We start from the raw sequence: 17,722 nt of genomic DNA, 5'->3' as shown, positions 1-17,722 counted from the left end.
TATCTCTCTACAATATATACTTCGCCAAGTAACAACAACTTATCCCTTTAAGTTTACTGACTTGAGCGTCGGAGTGAGTTCGCTCGGTCCAAAGCCGAGCCCTCAGTTTGTTCATCGTTTCAGGAGACCGCAAGGAGGATTCACCTAAAGACGTCATTCTACAAGCACGGGTGGTAACAAATAACTGCTCTGGAATTACACCCGGAACAGTTACTACACAATTGTTTTCACTTATTAATTGTTGAACGGAAATAAGGTCGCAAGTAAGTGTTGACACAAATAAAACATCCTTCAAAATGAAATTCTTGCTCAATTGGACTTCTCCATGTAACTCGGCTTCCATTCTTCTTCCATCCGGTAGGCTGACAGTGCACGAATCCTCACGCCAAATATTTTTAAGTAAGTCTTTCTTACCCGTCATATGGTGTGAGCATCCACTATCTATTAGCCAATCGACATCTAAAGTAATTTTCATACCTTGTAATTTGCCATTTCCATCTGCACTACCACTCAACAAGATCTTTATCTTTTCAATTTCCTCGGTGGTGAAAGGAATACTCTGTTTCGAGGTTTCTGCATTGTTGTTGCTTCCCGACGAGCTACTGCCAATAGCATTGGCCTGGTAACCACGTCCACGGCCTCTTCCTCGGGTACTTCCTCCACGGTTACTTCCTCCACCTCTTCTACCACGGCCTCTTTCTCTCGCCTTCACCTCTTCGTATACATGCTTATCATAACAATTCTCTTCAGTGTGAAAGTATTTTTTGCAATAAGTAAATTGTGGTGGGGGATCATCTTCATCAATCTCAAGTTTCTTGTATCCACCTCGTCCTCTTCCTGTATTCGGTATTCTCGCAGCCATGGCTGCTTCTACCCTGTCTTCCTTAACTTTGGTCATGGAGGCATGTCTTTCTTCTCTTCTTAATATGAGACCATAGACTCGATTCATACTAGCAATAGGGTCTTCCATCAACAAGTTAGTTCGAATGTTACCATATAATTTGGAATCCAATCCCATTAGGAATTGGTGAACCTTTTCCTCTTCCTTTTCTTTTGCTATCGAAACTGCCACTCCCCACGTACATGCCTTCACCGTGCTGTAATTCGCTAATTCATCCCAGATTGTCTTGAGTCGAGTATAATACTCAACCACCGAATCATTCCCTTGCTTGCACTTGTAGAGATCGCCTTTTAATTGGTGAACTCGGGGTGCGTTTCCCGCTGAGTATCTTCCACGTAACTCCTCCCAGATTTCATGTACTGGTTGAGTAAACGTGATGCTCGAATGTAGTTTCGGATCGATCACATTCAGAAGCCACGCCCGAACCATAGCATTGCACTGTCTCCACGCTACAGACTCCATGGATTCTTCTTCCTCATCACATACGGGTTTCTTAACCCTCCCTTCAATGAATGCCAATTTGTTTTTGGCATCTAATCCGTTTTTAACAGCGGCTGCCCACAAATCATAATTATTCCCGTCGAAAATGATCCGCGTAACACCTAAATTTGGATTATCCGAAGGGTGTAAGTATAATGGCGACGTCATGGGAATGGTCTTTGGACCCTCCTTCGCTCCTTTTATTTTGTCATCACCTGTCATGGTGAAATCGGTACTCCTTTGGATTTTCGTTGTGGTTTTTGTGATTGATTTGTGTTGGATCGTTTCTTGCTCACGATACCATGTGAAATTGCTAAGAACAGAGAAGAGGAATTGTAATCTTCTTATTTCCTTGAACATAGACGTACAATGCATAGACTATATATACAAATAATATTGTCAACTAAATCTTTGACTATCCATAAATCACTCCTACAATTATGCTAACAAAATATATCTTTACATATATAAACAACTCATAATTATCTTGCGACTAATAACTAGTATAGATCCCGCGCAAATGCGCGGTTTTTTAGTTAGGGATATTAGAGAATTTAACAATTATATTATTGGTATTTAATAGTGTAGATCCTGTAAATTTGCGGTATATATAGAGGTTTTGTTTTTAGTTATTATTTCAATTTTTTAAATTAATACATTCTTAATTTGTCATATTTGTCATATACCTCATCGTATTTCGATATGAGAAAAAAACGAACTATGAACTAATCAACATAATTTAGTAAAGTTATAAAATATGTTAATGATTTTTTTTCTTTAACATAAAACTAATGATTAAAAATAATAATTTTTCTCAAATTATGTTAATGGTTTTTTTTTTTTTGTGATGAAGCTAATTATATCAGTTTAATTTTTTATTTTATTAAAAAATGTGTCAAGTCATTCTCTCATATATAATAATACATAATAAAAATTTAGAAATTTACAGTTTATAAAATTATAGTGAATTTATCTTATTTTAATTAAAATATTATAATTTAGATTTTAAAGAAAATACTATTATTTGATTAAAAGGTTATATTTTGATGAAATGATAATAATTTAAGGAAAGAAGTATTTTTGTTTACTTATTTAGCTTGATATCTTTTGGAGGGAAAACTTTGGATAGTTTTATTCTCTTAGTATATAGGAGGAAGTATATAGGAGGATGCTTGGCAACGTTTTTTTGATAAAATTTACGCCGTAAATAATTGTTTTTTTGTCAATTCATATAGGAGAGATTAAATTCAATTCATGTGTTATAATGGTTGATCCTCTTCGTTATTTGAAATTCTAACCGATGAGGGCACCAACAATGAGGCTGTCTTGTCTTCGCCATGTGTTGTAGGCGGGGTTTGTTTTTGACGGAACCTGTTTTAACCCTGATGGGGCATATTCTGCACCGCTGACCAAGTCAACATATTGAACGAGGTCAAAGATATCCACAGCAAACCAATGACTTAGACATCCCAGTCGATGTAGCCTTTCGGCCTGCCAGCCTGGGTCTCGGCATGGTAACCTACCAGCCGGGGCACATACCCGCGTACTCATATCCAAGAACCCTCGGCATGGAGTCAACCAGGCTCGCCGGCCTGCCATAGGTCCCTCGGCCGAGGGTAGATCAGTCTTTCCCTGCCTTTGGGCCACTTGGCCCACTTGGCCACTACGTGACAAAAGGTGAAAGTCTATAAATACTCCTCAATCCTCATTGAGGAAGGGATCCAGAATCTAACCTAAGAACCCCTTAAATTGGTATTATCTCTCTCATCTCTCTACAATACACGTAATCAAGTTACATACTACTTAATCACAGTAAGTTTACTGACTTGAGCGTCGGAGTGAGTACGCTTGGCACAAAGCCAAGCCCTCAGTTTGCTCATTGTCACAGGAGAGGCCGAGGAGAGCAGTCAAGGCTAGAAGAGGCATTATTCGACAAAGCTAGCGTGGTAAACAAACACGCTTCGGAATTCATACCGGAACAATTGGCGCCGTCGTGGGGAAACAGATACTAGAAGCTAGTCATTCCAAACACAAAAAAAAAAAAAAAAAAAAAAAAAACCCACCCAAAAAGCTAAGAAGATGTCAAAAGAACAAGAGGTGTTCGAATCAAGAGCCCCTCCACCCGGATGATACCGTCCACATTCTGGGAGTTGTGCGGCCCTCCACCACCGGATAATTCAACCGGAGTTCGGGATGCCAATAATGCCGATACGCCCGCCCGCCGACCAGGTCACCGTCATGGGGCGTGTGGTTGATGCAAAGAAAGCCGGGCGCTCTGGACTCGATTGTCGGCGCGGCTCACACTGTCACACCGACAAGAGCGGCGGGACCCGTCCAGGAAGCTAGGGCCCAAAAGGTGACTCCGAGAAACCTGAACGAAGCGCTAAGAGAGGCTGAACCTACCAAGACGCCGGGGGAGCCCAGAGTGTCAGTGGTAGAACTAAGCCCTTCCCGCACTCGCGGAAGGACGATGTCGCCGCGACGCCCACGAGGCATGCCCCAGACGAGCGAGAGGAGTCCGACTCACCAGAGTCGGAGAAGGAGTCCGACTCACCAGAGTCGAAGAAGGAGTCCGACTCACCAGAGTCGGAGAAGAAGCCCTTCCCGCCACGGGGAGAGGGACCGGACTAGGGATGCGAGGAGCCGATCGCCGCGTGTCATTAGACACGTGGTCAGACAGCCCCTCAGTGCCTACGTCCTAGAGACCCAGGTGCCACCGAAGCTAAAGCTACCGTCTATATCATACAAAGGAGAGGGCGACCCAACCGATCATGCCGAGGCTTTCGAGTCTCACATGTCGGTGTGGGAGCAACCTGACGAGGTCTGGTGCCGAATTTTCCCAACGACCTTGGTTGGAATGGCGCAAAGCTGGTACAAGGGGCTACCCGATGGGTCGGTATACTCCTACTCCGACCTAAGAGACGCGTTCTTGGCCCAGTACTCTACCAATAAAAGGAGAGCCGTTGAGACATCGGATCTCCTGACCATCAGGCAGGAGGGAGGCGAGTCACTCCGAAGCTATGTGAAGAGGTTCGATGCCAGGGTTCAGCAGATTAGGGAGCTGAACAGCGAACTAGCGGCCTTCGCGCTGATGAAAGGCCTCCCCGGAGGGGACTTGAAAACGAGCTCATCAAGTGCGGTGGCCTGAGCCTTGAGTCCGCCAGGAAATTGGCCGACCAGGCCATTAAGGTCGAAGACTATCACAAAATATGGATAGGCCACGGCGAGGCCGGGCACTCAGAAAGAAAGAGCCACCGGGAGGACAAGCCGGACGAAGGGCGCCGTGACAATAATAGGTCAAGAACCGACAGGCCCGCCAGGAAGCAGAACCCAGCGGACGCCGGGGGGAGTTCAGGTCCGTACTACCATAAGAAGTACAAAGATCACACCCCCCTGGTCGTATCGGCCGCCGAGGTCTTCTCCCCGAGCGAAACGAGGGGCGAGAAATGGGAAAGGCCCCCAAACCTAGGGGGACGGTGACACGAGCCTGTATCTTTGTGAGTACCACGGCCACACCGGTCATTTAACCAACGACTGCCGGCATTTGAAGAATGCCATTGAAGAGCTGATCCGAAAAGGGAGCCTCGGCAAGTATATTGCCGGAGGCCAAAAGACTAACACCGGTGGCTCAGATAAGAAATCCGTCTTTGAACGGATAGGAACAATTCATGTTGTCATAGGGGGAAACGAGAACGGCGGATCCGCTCGCGGACACAAACGGCACCTGAACGGACTGTATCAGGCCGTCAACTTCGTGCCCACTACAGCGGCCCTGGCTTCCAACATCCCGAACATAACTATTGGGAAGGAGGACTACGAAGGAATCATCGCCCCACATAGCGACCCACTCGTAGTCCACTTAGACATAGCTAACCACCTGGTCATGAGATGCCTGATTGACACGGGTGCTTACACGAACATCATGTTCAGGGAGTGCTTTCTGGGGCTCGGCCTGAAAATTGCGGACCTTAGCCCATGCACCAACCCATTGTACAGCTTCTCCGGGGCAGGCTTGGTCCCCCTGGGGTCTATCAAGTTACCAGTGATGTTCGGCCAGTCCGACGCGGCCAAGAATGTGATGTCCGAGTTCGTGGTCATCGACGGCTCATCCGCATACAACGTTCTCATCGGTCGTATCACCCTGAGTGAGGTCGATGCTGTAATGTCCATCCGGGCCCTGACACTGATGTATATCTCGGACCGCGGGGAGGTTCATAAACTCGTCTCAAAGAACGAAAAAGACGAGGTGATCAACGTCCAAATATCGGCCAGAGGATGCAACATGCAATCCTTCAAAGTGGCAAAGAAAGAGGAAAAAGGGAAGAACCCATCCTTAAGACAGGAGGACGAACCGATGAGTACCAACCACGTCGCCATGGTCGAAGGGGTTGAGACAGAACAGATAGAGATTGATCCAGGACGCACCGTGACTGTCGGTGTCGGCCTGGAACCAAAATTCAGGGCCGATCTACTAGACCTGCTGAGAAGGAACAAAGACGTCTTTGCGTACTCAGCCGCCGAGATGCCAGGTGTAAGCCGAGAAGTCATCGTTCACAAGCTGAACGTACTCCCCAGCGCTCGCCCTGTGAAGCAGAGGATGAGAAACTCCTCGGCCGAAAAGGAAGATGCCATCAAGGCCGAGGTTGATAAGTTGTTAGATGCAGGCTTTATCATCCCTTGTACATACCCTGAATGGCTAGCTAATGTTGTAATGGTTAAAAAGTCATCAGGGGGGTGGAGGATGTGTGTTGATTTTACGCAACTTAATAAAGCATGCCCGAAAGATTGCTACCCCTTGCCTCGGATAGATAGTTTAATAGACGCAACGGCAGGCTACACAAATCGAGCCACGCTCGACGCCTTTTCAGGATACCATCGGTATTCATGGCGAGAGGAAGACATGCCTAAATGCGCATTCATCACCATACACGGCACCTATATGTACAAGATGATGCCGTTTGGTTTGAAAAAACGCGGCGCGACTTACACAAGACTGGTGGACAAAGTGTTCCAAAATCAAAAAGGGCGAAACATTGAGGCTTACGTCGACGATGCTATTGTCAAGAGCAAGTCCGACGGCGAGCACCTAGCCGATTTACACGAGACATTTTGTTCACTAAGGAAATACAAGATGAAGCTTAACCCTACAAAGTGCAACCGGTGAACCGGGCCGGCAAATTCCTCGGCGTACTTGTTAGCGCCAGGGGAATTGATGCCAATCCAGAGAAAGTCCAAGCAATTCTAGACCTGCCGGAGCCGAGGAATCGCAAAGAGGTTATGATACTGACCGGGAGGATGGCGGCCCTTGCCCGTTTTATCTCTCGGTCAGCCGACAAGAGCACCCCATTCTTCAAAGTGCTAAAAGGGAATAAAGACTTCTGCTGGGGGGAGGAACAGAGCACGGCTTTCAAACAACTGAAGGCCCACCTGCAAACTCTCCCGACCCTGTCCAGACCGACGCTGGGGGAAACGCTATATCTATATTTAGCAGTAACCTCGGCCACGGTCAGTGCCGTAATCGTCAGGGAAGAAAACAAGCAGCAGCACCCAATATACTTTATCAGCCATACACTGTTGCCCGCCGAGAGAAACTACCCGCTGATTGAAAAAGCAGCCTTTGCCGTGGTTGTTGCCGCAAGGAAGTTGAAACCCTACTTCGACGCACATCCCATGACGGTCTTAACCGACCAGCCGTTGGAAAAAGCATTGGAAAAATTCGAACAGTCAGGCAGACTTATCAAATGGGCAGTGGAGCTATCTGGCTTCGGCATTCAATACAAACCGAGGCCTTCGATAAAGGGGCAGGCGCTGGCAGACTTCTTGGCCGAGTGCACGTATCAGGAAGAGTCATGTCCCGGCATGTGGGAGGTATATACCGATGGATCCTCCACAACGAACGGCTCGGGAGCCGGTATCCTTATCATCAGCCCAAACGGGGACGAGTTCGAGTACGCTTTGAAGTTTACCTTCTCGACCTCAAACAACGAATCCGAATATGAGGCAGTGATAACCGGAGTTGAGTTAGCCAGAGCCGCCGGGGCAGAACACATCATTTTGAAAACAGACTCTCTCTTGGTGACTAACCAATACGAAGGAGAGTACGAAGCTCGGGACGATGGGATGGTAAGATACCTGGAAAAGGTAAAAGCCGAGACCTCAAAATTGAAGTCATTCAAAATGCGACACATCCCAGTGTCCGAGAACAACCGGGCCGACGCTCTCTCAAAGCTGGCCAGTTCAACCATAAAGAATATCAGCCGAACCGTGCTGGTGGACATCAGGAACGCTAAAAGCATTGACGAAACCATCGGCATGGTGTGCAACGTGGAAGCCGAGACGACATGGATGACTCCGATAAAGAGGTATAAACTGTCAAACGAATTACCAGGGGACCGCAACCTCTCGCAAAAGATAAAGAGGATCGCGGCAAGGTACTTGGTGTTTGAAGGAGAGTTATACAGGAGGTCCGTGACAAGGCCACTCCTGAAATGTGTCGGTCCAGCCGATGCAGAGCTAATACTGACAGAGATACACGAAGGCATCTGTGGTCATCACATGGGGGCAAGAACACTAGCCCACAAAGCTCTCCGAGCCGGCTACTTCTGGCCCACCATGCTTGAAGATTCCAGAAACAAAACCAGAAAATGCAACAGCTGTCAGATGCACGCTCCGGTGGTACACGCACCTTCCCGAGACCTGCAACCAGTGCTTAATCCCCTTCCCTTTGCACAGTGGGGAATGGATCTACTAGGGCCATTTCCAACGGCATCCGGAGGAAGAAAGTTCCTAATCGTCGCCGTCGACTACTTCACCAAATGGGTTGAGGCCGTGGCAGTGTCTGCGAAAACTGCGGCGGCCGTAAGAAAGGTGATCTGGGAAAATGTCATAACTCGCTTTGGGTTACCCCAAGTCATGGTGTTCGACCATGGCCGAGAATTTTGGAGTGACACAATAATGAGCTGGTTGGAAGAACTCGGCGTCAAATTTGCATACTCCTCCGTCCGCCACCCCGGAGCAACGGACGGGCGGAGGCGGACCAATAAAACGATCCTCAACGGCTTGAAGAAGACGGTTGAAGACCTCAAGGGAAGATGGGCCGATGAGCTACCCGGCGTACTATGGTCCCTCCGGACCACGGAGAAAAAGCAACGGTGCAGTCCTTTTCACCTAGTCTACGGGTCCGGCGATCCCCGCCGATTGAAGCAACGGTGCCAACATTCGAACGGCCACTTTTAACCGGATGAAAACGAGGAAGGCCTAAGAACCTCCCTGGACCTGGTCGAAGAAAGCCGAGATACAAACACGCCTTAACTTAGCAAAGATATCGAGCCGAATGAAGAGGGCCTACAACCGAAGAGTCCCAAAAGGGACTTAAAAGTAGGAGATCCGGTCCTAAGGAAGTCATTTGCCACCAACAAAGGAAACATCCATGGCAAGTTGACGGCCAACTGGGAGGGTCCCTACAAGGTAGTTGAAGAAATGAGGCCGGGTACATACCGGCTGACGGACATGGGAGATATACCTTTGATGAGCCATTGGAACACCGACAATCTCAGAAAATACTTTGTATAACAGCGGAGTTGCCCAAAACAAATTGTTGGCACCCCAATGCATATTCATATCTAATGAGGAATCATCCAAGTTTTTCATCAAAGTGTTAATCCACCCCAATCAGAAGGCATACTAACATATGTACACAGAGACAGAGCCAAAACCTCGATCATCCCGGCCTTTAACGGGAGTGACGGGGGGACGAGCCGTTATGCTAACATACGTTCAACGGCGGTCAAAACGTAAACTCCGTTGCCCCGTAATCGGCCGGGAAGAGACGAGTGAAACGCGATCGCTCTCGGCAAATTAAGACCGAGCTTAAAGACGTTAAACACAGTTGAGATACGCATTCTAACTGCCTCGGCCAAGCCGAAGGTAAAAACGAAAAAGCGCTCAATTAATTAACGCAACTGCTCTCGGCAAATTAAGACCGAGCTTAAAGACGTTAAACACAGTTGAGATACGCATTCTAACTGCCTCGGCCAAGCCGAAGGTAAAAACGAAAAAGCGCTCAATTAATTAACGCAACTGCTCTCGGCAAATTAAGACCGAGCTTAAAGACGTTAAACACAGTTGAGATACGCATTCTAACTGCCTCGGCCAAGCCGAAGGTAAAAAACGAAAAAGCGCTCAATTAATTAACGCAACTACTCTCGGCAAATTAAGACCGAGCTTAAAGACGTTAAACACAGTTGAGATACGCATTCTAACTGCCTCGGCTAAAGCCAAAGGTAAAAGCGAAAAGCGCTCAATTAATTAACGCAAGAAGACAAATGAAGGAATAAATCAAAAGGCCTCGGCCAAGCCAGAGGCAAAGCAAGCAAAATCTCATTAAGGAAAGGATAACGAGGTTACAAGAAGGAGAAATACAGACGACGGCCGCCCCCTTTGGGATAAGCCAAGACTCTACCTACCAAGGTCTTACAAAATACAGAGAAAAGTAAAGCAAAAGGTTACGGACTGGTTCTTTGAAGCGCCAAAAGGATGGCAGGGAGAAAAGGCTTAATAGTTGGCCCCCGAATAGCTGAAGCTATCCGAGACGCCGGGTGAGCCTGGTGACGACTGCCCGTCTCCCTATGCCCGTTCTTTCGCTGCCCTTACCGCCATCGCCAGCGTTACCCTCGGTGAGCGACTTAGATGCAATCTGGGCAGCCTTAGCATCCTCGGCTTTCTTGGCAACCTTAGCATCCTCAGCTGCCTTATCCGCCGCAGCTTTCTTAGCTGCCTTAGCATCCTCAGCTGCCTTATCCGCCGCAGCTTTCTTAGCTGCCTTAGCATCCTCAGCTGCCTTATCCGCCGCAGCTTTCTTAGCTGCCTTAGCATCCTCAGCTGCCTTCTCTGCAAGGGCCGCCTTTGCAGCGGTCGCCTCCTCCTCCTTCTTGGCCCTCGCATCCTCGGCAGCCTTATCCGCCGCAGCCTTCTCTTTAGCCTCGAGCCTATCATCGAACAGCTCGTCAAATTTTGTCCACAGAAAGGAGCCATCCGGATAGACCTCATCTATCACCTCCCTGAAAGCTTCTTCGGTCAGGTCCCTATACTGAGCACACATGCGAGGGAGAATCGTGCTTTGAAGTGTCTCAATATCCTTCTCCCTTTGGGCAAGGATAGCACTAGTCTCCCTATGCGACTCTGCTTGGAGCCGATACGCCCTTTTCGACTCCTCCCTTTGGGCGACAACAACGTCGTAGCCGCCCTTGTACCTGTCCCGTTCCTCCTTTGACTTGGCGGCGGCAGAATCGGCAGCCTCTACCTTGGCCTTCTCGGCCGACAGCAGCTTCTCAATTGCCTCGACCCGCGCTTGTGCGGCAAGGAGGTCATGCTTAGCCTTCCCGCCACCCCTTTGCGGCAACAACATCGAGCCTGTTTGCTCGATCAACGGCCCCGTCTCGGCCAAGGCCCTTTCTTGCTCCCTAATACGAGAGCCGGCCAGATCGGACCAAATCCCAATCCTCTTGCTCAGCCTTGTACCCTCCGCTGTGAGCTGGTCGTTGGATATCGACGCGAGTACGGAGTCGGTATTTTTTCCCGCCGTCTGCATAGGCCTCTTCTCAACTCGCCGCTCAGTAATTGGGACAGACTGCGCCGGTTGATCTACAAAAAATTCAACCAAAGAGTCCACGTCAACGTTCATGGACATACCAGAGAGCCGGTCATCAGGTATATCTAATGAGCCGGCTAAATCTGAGCCGCAAGTTAGATCTGTACCGGAGGGCTTGCTCTTCTTGGCCGGTTGACCCGTTTCCTCGGCGCTGGCATTAACATGAGCGACGGAAGCAGAAGCATCGGTGGCATGGGTAGATCTTCTCCTCTTAAGCCTAAGCGGAGATCCCTCAGCATCGGAATCCTCTCCATCGACAATGTTAACGACCTCCACCTCTGGTGGAGGCGGAACTGAGGTTGACACCGTCGCCGCCGTAGACTTGGCTTTTCGGACCCGGCGAGGCAAGGCAGCAGCTACCTTGGCCTGGGCCGCCGTCTCATCCAAGCCCTTCAAGAGGTCAGTAGGCGACGGACGGCGGTCATTCACATCGACCTTCGGATTCTTCTCCGTAACGTTTCCATCTTTGTCCAGCCCCATCTTCTCGAGGAATTGCTCAGACAGAACGGGACCAAAGTGCTCTGTAAAAGAAACAAAGTAAAACTTAGACAAAGGGACATGTCAAGATACAAACAACGGAAAACATTAAAGCAGAAATGGGCCTCACACCGACCCCACTCACCCCGTGCTAGGGCCGGTATGAGGCCGACATAGCAAAGCGGCTCGTCCATCAAGATGAGTTGCGTCGGGGGCAACCAAACCTTCGGCACCCCATCATCATCGACCTCGAAAAGCTTCAGTGCCTGCTTCTCGTCCTCATTAAGATAGACATTCGCGGCTTCCATTTTATTCTTGCCCTTGGGGATCATCTTCTCACGCTCCCCTTTGCTCTCGCACCGCAAGTTGACGCGATGCTCAAAAGACCGAGGCAACAGATAATCATCTGGGACCTCGACATACACCCACCGTTCTTTCCAGCCCTTGCAGGAGGAGAGCTTAGACACGGTGAGATAGCCTGGCTCAGTCTGGACGCTATACCACCCCCGGCCGCCTTGAACATTCATTCGAAGGAAATGCATCCGGCGGAATAAATTTACCGTTGGGATCACCCCCCTAAAGCGACACAGCCACACAAAGCCGACTATAGTCCTAACGGCAAACGGGTGAAGCTGCGCCACTGCAACGTTCATCGCCTGTATTATGGTAGAGACGTAAATATTGAGAGGAAACCGGAGACCATACTCCAGGTGTCTCATATATACGCCGATGTGACCCGGGGAGGGCAAAGACGGTCGACCCTCTCTAGGGATGACAATGTTGTACCCCTTGCCAAAAAAGAAGTGCTCTTCGAAAAATTCAGAGCCAGAGCAGCGGGCGAGCTCATCGGTCCAAGCATGATTGGGGCCGATGGTACAGGCATCGTAATGATGCAAGACTGTCGCCCTCTCCGCACCGGAAGGATTCCTTTCCTCATCATCATCCACATCGTCATCATCCTCCCACTGCTCCAGAACTCTGGGGTCAACTTCAGGGGAATGAGACCTAGGGCCCCTCGACCTTAACGGAATTGCGGCTACCGCCTCCTCCTCATCAAAACGCGACGGGGAACCCCGGCGCACGGTCTCGGGACCGGCGTCGAGAAGACATGGTTCACAACAATTACTTAAACTAAACAAAAAGTTGAAAAGGTTTTTTGGTTTACCTTGAAGAAAAGTGCTACGCCGACGTAAAAATTCTGAAGATCGGAAGAGAGGGAAAGACTTGGAATTTTGGAAAGAAGAAAATTTTTAGAATGAATGAAATTGTTAACCAATTTCACTTCAAAGATCTGGTATTTATAGGCAAAGGCCCATAAAGGAGAACCAATCAAAACGCAGCCCATGAAGCGTCAGCCAATCAACGAAGAGACACATGTCAGGCATGCGTACACGGAATGTCAATCGACGCAACAGTTGAATGTCAATCAAAGCAACAGTAACCAAGCGTCTTCAACACGCCCCTTCATATCCCTTTGCCTATTCATCTTCCTCAGCAAAACTCCTAAAAGTATCTATTCTCCGCCTGCAACACGACTAACCAAGCTAGGCAAGCACGGCCGGGGCAATCAAAAATACACCAAGCACTCTCAACCTTGGGTCCGCCGGCCAAAGCATCACCTTCTCTTCCACATTTTGATGTCCATTACACATCCATGTGGAGGGGGGATACGGTACGGCCCGTGTCATGAAGTAAGCCGAAGGAGAAAAAGCCGGGCGAGAAAATTTTCACTTGCACGAGAATATACACTCAAAGATACATCGGAGCCCATACCACGGCATAGACTACGCTGGGGCAAATTGATGGGGCATATATTCGCACCGCCGACCAAGTCAACATATTGAACGAGGTCAAAGATATCCACAAAGAAACCAATGACTTAGACATCCCGGTCGATGCGGCCTTTCTGCCCGCCACTGGTCTCGGCATGGTAACCTACGGTAGGGGCACATACCCGCGTACTCATATCCAAGAACCCTCGGCATGGAGTCAACCAGGCTCGCCGGCCGGCCATAGGTCCCTCGGCCGAGGGTAGATCGATCTTTCCACCTTTGGGCCACTTGGCCCACTTGGCCACTACGTGACAAAAGGTGAAAGTCTATAAATACTCCTCAATCCTCATTGAGGAAGGGATCCAGAATCTAACCTAAGAACCCCTTAAATTGGTATTATCTCTCTCATCTCTCTACAATACACGTAATCAAGTTACATACTACTTAATCACAGTAAGTTTACTGACTTGAGCGTCGGAGTGAGTACGCTTGGCACAAAGCCAAGCCCTCAGTTTGCTCATTGTCACAGGAGAGGCCGAGGAGAGCAGTCAAGGCTAGAAGAGGCATTATTCGACAAAGCTAGCGTGGTAAACAAACCTGCTTCGGAATTCATACCCGGAACAAACCCATCTACAAAGTGAAAGAGGCCATAACCAATAAGAAGATGGGAGATTTGCAGTTTCCAAATCGAGTAATTTTGAGGTGTTAGTTTGATACAATTTGAGAAGTTAACAACGATGAATGGTTTTTCGGATTCACGAGGGTTCGGAAGGGTGACATAAGGATTGTCCATTTGGTTAGGGGCCGACGATCGATAGGGGTAATGGGTAAGCAACAATCTATTTTGGTTACTTGTTGATAATAACAGTTTGTATGCAACAGTCCGTATATATAGTATTCGGCCGGATCAACTGAAGAGATTATTTTGCTAAACCCAAAAGTTGCTCAATAAAGCCTCATTAATAAGGTTACTCTCCCAACAAACCTAAACATTTTCTACTTGTCTCCTCATTTTACTAATTCAATTTCCAAAAAAAGTAGAAGTACGTTGTCCCAAAAAAAAAGTCAAGTCCTTTATAGTTGAAATTTTGAATGCATTAATTAATTTGTTAATTGGATCGAGTTAAATTGGGTCAGTTGAGTTTCGGGTCTTGTTTAGGTACGATTTGGGTTGGATTGGTTTGCTCGGTCTACTTTGTACTGAAATGGGGACAAAATCACAAAAACTATATTAGCAGGAGGTCCACGTACAAAATGAAGTGAGGTGGGCTAAACAAAGATTAAGACTTGGAAAATGGGATGACGTTATCGGGTAGGACTGACATATCTCACATCCAAATTGTTCCATTATAAGGTATAAAAAAGTGGTACCACTCACTGCCGTGTTAGCATTGTAATCGAATAACTTGGGGAAATAAATATAAAATTTTAGCGAACCTATGTTCAATTAAAAAACAGTTGATCTTGGAAAGTAATTCAATCAAGATAAATAAATGATTGGGACGAAAATACGAGATTCCAAAACATTGTGGAGAAAAACAGTATTTGTATCCTAAATTGTTGTTGTTGGGATGTATGTATGTTGCAATTGTCAATGGTATCTGCATTAAACCATGAGCATTTAACAGGACTATTGGGTTACTGTATGGAAGAAGATAAGAGATACTTGGTTTATCAGTATGCTACTCTCGGTTCCTTGCACGATGTATTATACGGTACTACATTAATTCACCGACTCTTGCAAATAAAAAAACCCAAATTTTTTACCCAATAAATTGTCTTTGGTACGCAACTGTGACTGTCTCAGCTGCCCGTAGGAAATGTTCTTAGTTAACGCTAAAAGAAATATTTGTGTTTATTTCACTTAATTTTCGGTTTTCTTGGGATAGGACGGAAAGGACTGGAGGGTGCAGAGCAAGGACTTGTTCTAACTTGGGCTCAAAGAGCTAAAATTGCATATGGTGCTGCCAAAGGTCTCGAGTACCTCCACGAGGAGGCGAAACCATTTATTATTCAAGGTGATGTTAGATAGAGCAACGTTCTTGTGTTTGATGACTTCATGTCGAAAATTGCTTTGATCGAGCAACATTTTTTTTTGGATGACGAGGGAACCTGCAGCCGCTCTCTTTAGTGCGCACTGGTAAACCTCCGATTATAAGTGATTGCCTGCAAACCTTATACACCAGCTCGAAATCAGGATAGTTGTTTATATGGAAGTGTAAAGTGACCATTTAGTTTTCAGGTGGCAGCATTAGCAGGGCTGTGCATTCAAGATGAACCCGATTTCAGGCCTAACATGGCGATTATGGCCAAGGCTCTCAAGCCACTTCAAGACGTGCCAGAATCCGCTCCTATTGAAGCCGAAAGTGAAGATGCATTGAAGGTTTTTACATTGGAAGAAGTGAAGAACTAAATAGTATATGTAGGACCAACAACTTCAGTCAAATGTCATTGGTTGCAAAAGGTTCTTATGCCAGAGTTTTTCGTGCTTCCTTCAATGACGGCAACAGGCCGCTATCAAGAAACTTGATACGAATATTACACAGAAATCGGACATTGATTTTGCTGCTCAGGTACTTTCAAAGACTCCTTCAGACCATAAATCGCTCGACTACTAATGAATTTATTTACAGCTTGTGTTTACTTGTTTTGTTGCAGTTGGCATTAGTTTCGAAACTAAAGCATGAGCACTTCGCCGGGCTAATGGGGTACTGTTTGGAAGAAGAAAACCGATATTTGGTGTATGAGTTTGCAACAAAGGGTTCCTTACATGATATGTTATATTGTAATTCTCCTAATCAGTATCGTCATTATTTTTGCTCACGGATTTGGAGTCCAATGACGAATTTCCCTTAAATTGAATTTATGCTGGACAGGAAGGAAACATGTGTATGGTTCAGAACCAGGACCGGTGCTAACATGGGCCCAGAGGGCTAAAATTGCGCACGGTGCTGCAAAAGGTCTTGAGTACCTCCATGAGAAGGATGACCCGCGTATTGTCCATGGTGATATTCGATCAAGTAATGTCCTGTTGACTCGAGGTGTTTCTGACGACTACTATTCTAAAATTGGCGACTTCAACTTCACAGTCCTGAGTATGCCGTCTTCCTCTGCCATCTTATCAAATATATAGTTTTCCGTATACAGTTGCAGATGCATGATTTTGGTACACTGACAGTAGGCCTTAGCCTTCTCGGAATGTATGTTTTAATCACTCACATTGCCTCCGAACCTATTGTACAACAGGGATGCATTGACATAGAGAATGACTCAAAAGAGTGATGTTTACGGTTTTGGTGTCGTTCTTTTAGAGATTATCACTGGAAGGAACCCAGTAGATAATACAACGCCGGAAGATCAACAAGATCTTGTTACATGGGTATGTTTCCCTATTATCATAATAATATCGCGGTCTTTTTAAACATTTTATTCATCCTTGTCTAAATTAACTCTGTCAACAATCTCATCACAGGCGATTCCTTATTTATGTGCTAAGAATGTGGAGCAAATCATTGATCCCAAGCTTAACGGCGACTTTTCACTAGACCAAGTGGCTAAGGTTCTCCTCCTCTTTCAAGTTTGGTACATTTCTTCCCCCAAAAAAAAACGACATTTTGAGTGCTCTTTTTATTTTTACAATGGGTGTCTGGTTTTCAGGTGGCGGCAATAGCAGGACTGTGCATTCAGGACGAGCTTGACTCGAGGCCTAATATGTCAACTGTAGTCGGGGCTCTCTAGACTCTTGCGGAAGTTTAACCATAAAGATTGATCATGAAAGATCATTGAGAGCAGTTGTGCAATAGCAAGCATTCCGCTCCTTAGTCTTTATTGTTAGGCATCAATTTTTCAGCTTTGAATGTAAGTCGTAGGGATGAGATTCGGTCATTTTTTGGCAATTCATGTCAAAGTTCAACGAAGTAGAAAATTCGAGTTGTAAATTTAACGAGATTAAAAACATTGTAATTTAACGTAGAAAATAACACCACCTAAATTATTTGGGAAATATACATCTTCTTCAAGTGCATATTCCATAATCCCTAGTTCCTTACCTAAACTTGATACTCTTATTTTTGATACATCAAGTCAATTGTATATTGATCTCGAAAAGTCTAAGGCATTGGCAAGAATGTCCCATACTTCTTTGGACGAAGTTGCACTGATAACACGGTCGAATGTTGAAAAGCCTATACTTTCTGAAAGAGTACCGAAAAGGGCACCAAGAATAAGACTGTCTTGTCTTCGCCATGTGTTGTAGGCGGGGTTTGTTTTCGATGGAGCCGGATGAGACCCATCTACAAAGTGAGAGAGGCCATATCCAATAAGAAGATGGGAGATTTGAAATCGCCAACGTTTGTAATTTGAAGATGTTAGTTTCATACAATTTGAGAAGTTAACGATGATGAATGGTTTTTCGGGTTCATCAGGATTCGGAAGGGTGACATA

The 17,722-nt window shown here is 46.6% G+C and overlaps 1 pseudogene; it reads left to right on the top strand.

The window, feature by feature from the left end:
* The first annotated feature begins 14,873 nt into the window (after window positions 1–14,873).
* On the top strand, window positions 14,874–17,017 carry LOC141633322 (putative protein kinase At2g41970; annotated as a pseudogene).
* The last annotated feature ends 705 nt before the right edge of the window (window positions 17,018–17,722 follow it).

The sequence above is a fragment of the Silene latifolia genome, chromosome 2, assembly GCF_048544455.1.
Source record: "Silene latifolia isolate original U9 population chromosome 2, ASM4854445v1, whole genome shotgun sequence".
NCBI classification, from domain to species: Eukaryota; Viridiplantae; Streptophyta; class Magnoliopsida; order Caryophyllales; family Caryophyllaceae; genus Silene; species Silene latifolia.
The sequence above is the reverse complement of the archived record's forward strand: the minus strand, read 5'-3'. Positions and strand labels throughout refer to the sequence as shown.